We start from the raw sequence: 4,680 nt of genomic DNA, 5'->3' as shown, positions 1-4,680 counted from the left end.
TTACAACCTCTAGAGAAGGAAGAAATAAAGCAGACTAGGAAACTGAAAAATAAAAATATATACTTTGAAATGTAGTATTGTCTTAGATGTTGTGGAAGAATTTTGTGGTAGAGGAAGTGGTCAAATATGATAAATGTACCAAGACATCAGGAAAAATGAGAAGCAAGAAAAGGCTTTTGAATTTGACAAATGAAGAGGTCAGCTGAAGCCATTTCAGTGGGCAATCTCACAAGAATGGTGAAAGAAATCATTAAATTACAGGAAATAAAGGCAAAACATAGACCTCAGTCATTCAATAAGTTTGGCATTAAAAGATAGAGAGAAGTTTAACAAGTGTTTTGAGTGTCAAGCAGGTAAGTTAATCACTCCCTTTCCCCATTCCAGAGGTTAACTCTAATCCAACAGCCATTTCAGAAGCGCCTCACTTTGGTTGCCAGAAATACTGAGTTAAACAGTGTACAATGGTGGTAAGCATTCATAAAGCCATTTACACATTTCAATCATTTTAATAATTTCAAGTAATTGTTGTGTTAACTTTGACACAAAGGACATAATTATTTGTTTTTTAATACTACCTCAGAAATCTGAAGCTCAAGGGGACAGGAGCGATGTTTGAGAGAAAAAATTCTGAGGAAGAACCTCTTCCTGCTATGTGCTGAAATGCTCTCAACTGTTCAGAATTCTAAAAGAATATCTCCCCCATCATATATGGATTTATGAATGAGCTCATTTATTATTAGACATCTTTCCTTCTTGAAGATGACAGAAACCTACGGCCATCAATCGCTAAAATGTGTAGTTTTCTTGCATTGTAATACAATCCACTCTACAATGTGCTTGTTGTGTAAAATCCCAAGAGCAAAATATATAGATATGTACGTATGTAATATATATATATATATATATACACACAAATATATATATACATACATACATATATATTTTTTTTCAGCTGACTGCAGTGAAGCTGTCAAACGTCTAAGCTGATTTGCCTTTCTATCTCATGTTTGAATTAATACATACTGTTCTGCTAAGGTGAGGCTAAGAAAACATGCCATCCTTATCATCCTTTTAAACCTATATTATCATAAAACACATTCACTCTGGCTTCTTTGGATTTGCATTTCTTGATGAGATGTACATGACCTATAGCATCATCTCTTCTGAAAATCACTTCACTCCTAATGACACAGGATTAGAGGTCCTGAGAGATGATCCATTCATCAAGCTGCTGAAAACTCAAAGTCCTGGAATTTTTCTAAAGTATCAAGGTTTATGCATATTATAAATCTCATAGAAAGGGGAAAGATGACTTTCGCTATTTCTTTTTGAAATATTTATTCTAACAATAAAATTCCTTAGAATCTTGTCATTGATTGCTTAATTTTCGCTCATGTTTGGTGGCTATAACAGAAGGATCCCTTCTGTAGGGAACAAATTTCCTCCAAATCTTTTACCTCTTGGCCACAGGTTCAAACTGATTATACCAGTACTAAAAGGAGTCATTGCTCACACTACTTGGTGGCCTTTTAAGAATAAAAAGTTGTCACAAGTGTTCATATTTCCATACATTTGTTAAAAGAAATGCTGGAAGGGAGCAAATGACATTGTTCAAATAAAATATTTTCCCACATTTTAGGTTCAAACATGAAAAACAATACCTCATAGAGTATGTCCTAAAGAAAAACACCATCCTTATGAAATAAGTGGGCCTCAATCCAATTCTGATTTAATGTTTTGGTAGCATCAGTGTGGTGCCATGAAAAGGACAGACCAAGTTGGCAACACGACAACCTCTCAGTTTAAGCTCAAGCTACACTAAGATGTTTAAAAGGCCACAAAGAGTATTTGTCAAAGTCTTTTTCATTAACTGTCAATATTGCACCCTGTACACCCATTCAATACAAAACATGTCTATGACATGGTGACTCCTTCAAGGAACCTACAGTTGCAAGAAGAGGAAAAACTCGCACACGTGAAACAGCTAGATGACAAAACAATGGTAATTTGATGCTTTAAATCTGCCATTTTGGGTTTAGGAAAAGGGACCATCTGAATGCATATGAAGCAGGAAGAAAGAAGTTTGGGTTCCATCTGTGAAGGTAACAGCTGAATTGGTAAAGAACAGGAAGGGGGCTGAGATAAGAGTGATGCAGTAGCACAAGTAAAATATAATCTATCAAGAGATGAGGTGGAGCATATCAATCAGATTTCATATTTCAATTCCGTCAGGCATCAGGCTAGGCACTGGTAAAGATACAAAGTTATGTACTGAGAAATCTTGGAAGAGTTCCATACGTGGTAAGAGACAGATTCCTAAAATGGATTACAAAGAATTGTGATGATCTGATAAATGCTATAGCGGAATTTGGCCCATTATGACTGGAGGTAGATAAAGAACAGGTTGTCAGGTAGAAACTCTAGCTAGTGAATATGCTGGACAAAGTGTCCGGAAGGCAGCAGTTGAGAATTGATAAAAATGCTTGACATTTTGTTGGAGAATGTACCACTTCAGATGACTTTTTTCTGATTCCCTGCAACTCCATCAGTACTCCTCAATCCTGATTGCACATTAGAATCACTTTGTGGGGATTGAATAATATCAATGTCTTAGGTAGAGCTATGGTGCTTTTTAAGTGTTTCCCACCTACTGATTATATGCAGGCAAAGCTGGGGACATTGTGTCTATATTGATGAACAAATAAAGTAAGTTAGAACATGACTATACTCTTACTGTATCCATTTGCTTGTAAGAAAAATAAGTCAGTAGGTTAAAATGATTTACATTGGGTTTGTCAGCTTGCATCATGGCAGATCCTTAGATGGAAGCTGTACTCTTAGAAGGGATTTATATTGCTTCTTAACAAAATTAGGAAAAAAATGTGAGGTAGATGACTCTACTCCATGTGAGCAGTTGCAGAGCAGAGAGTGGCTGGGAGCAGAACCATCAGCTGGAAATCCTGTCATATTTCGGTATGAGGAGATGCTGTAGATCTGGACAATCATGGCGGACTCATGAGAGGTCGTGAAGCAAACAGATGGCAATTTATTTCATTACAGTCTCTATGAATCTATGGCATTTAAGAAAACAAAAAAAAATCTCAAATCCTACTATTAAAGGCTACATTTTACATTTTAAGATTCGTAATTCTTCTAATTAATGGTCAGCTTCAACTTGGCATCGACAACTCTGCAAGTCAAACCTGAAAGCACTACTGTAGGTCAAGAAATCATATTTAAATTTAAAACGTCTCTGTCTCATGTTGAAAATGCAAAACCTTCTGGTTGATTAGATACCTGGAAATGTCTATTGAATAAAAATTCCATCTCACAAATCATTGAGGAAAGAATGAGTCACACTTACATGCATCAATGTTTCTTAATCTCAACACTTAACTGTACATGCATTATTAATTAGCATGCTATTTATAAACTACTTCTAATTCTTGTTATCAAGTATAATAGTTGACCTTGAATAGAACCCTCTTTTATGAAGTTCTAAAACAGCGACAAATTTCTAAAAGTAAATGAGTCTGACAGATAAGTGGGATATTTTGTGTGTATGTGCATACTCTTAAATTTCTGCAAAGCCTAGAGATTTTATTAAAGTTCTATCAAGAAATTATTTATTCTGGTAGGGACTGAATTTTTTAATATAAAAATACTGTACTAGGTCAGAGATTTAATCCATTCAGCTTCAGATTAGTCCCTGATAGAAATAACAAAAAAATGTATTATGAAAAAGAACCATTTGGCCTCCTTGTTATTAACTGAAATTATCCATAGCCTCTTTTAGAAAATTGTTATATGGATCTATGAGCTATGATTTCAAATTTAACTTTTGAAAGATACAATAATATTTGTCAGTGTGCAGTTAGTTTATTATTATTATTTTGAATGTGTACAGTTTTCCAGGGTAATGCATTTCATTATTTCAACATAAGCTTGCAATCTGCCATATAATGCAGTACTTCCATTTATTGAAAATATTTGAAGTTTACAAGCACTAATAGTTAAGTACTTGGCATATAAATATAAGGAGTCAACTGAAACACCCAAAATAAAGCAAATTAAAAAATGATGTTGAGCAAAACATGCAAGAAGGAAAAAGCTAAAAATCGTAGCTCTCTAGAACCTCCAAAGAATTAAATGTTATGAACAGCTGGGTTTTCCAGATAACTAAAATGTTTTTCTTTAAGCAACAAAACTTTCATAAGAGTTGTAAGCTCGAAATCTACAGGGACCATACAGGTAGAGCATGGCTAGAGGAGATGGTAGCTTTTGAGCCCCAGTTGTTTGTTTGTTTTGTCTATTTTCATTTCAATAATATTTTATTGAAGCATAAGATACATATAGCAAAATGCACAAATCGTAAGTATATAGCCTGATTAACGTTGACAAATGTATATAAAAAACACCTAAATCAAGATAAATATTATTTCTATGAGCCCTTTCCAGTCAATTCTTTTGCCATCCTGCAAGAGACAGGTTCTAATTTTTCAGTCTTGTATTTCATTGTAAATGGACTCATACCAAATGTACTTTTTTGCCTGACTTCTGCTCCGTGTTTTTGCGATTCATACATGCTGTTGTGTATCAGTAATTTGTTTTGTTTTTGTTTTAATTGCTGGGTAATATCCTATTGTATGGTTTTACCACAATTTGCTAATACATTCTGCT

Source organism: Tamandua tetradactyla, chromosome 11 (assembly GCF_023851605.1).
Source record: "Tamandua tetradactyla isolate mTamTet1 chromosome 11, mTamTet1.pri, whole genome shotgun sequence".
NCBI lineage: Eukaryota > Metazoa > Chordata > Mammalia > Pilosa > Myrmecophagidae > Tamandua > Tamandua tetradactyla.
The sequence above is the reverse complement of the archived record's forward strand: the minus strand, read 5'-3'. Positions refer to the sequence as shown.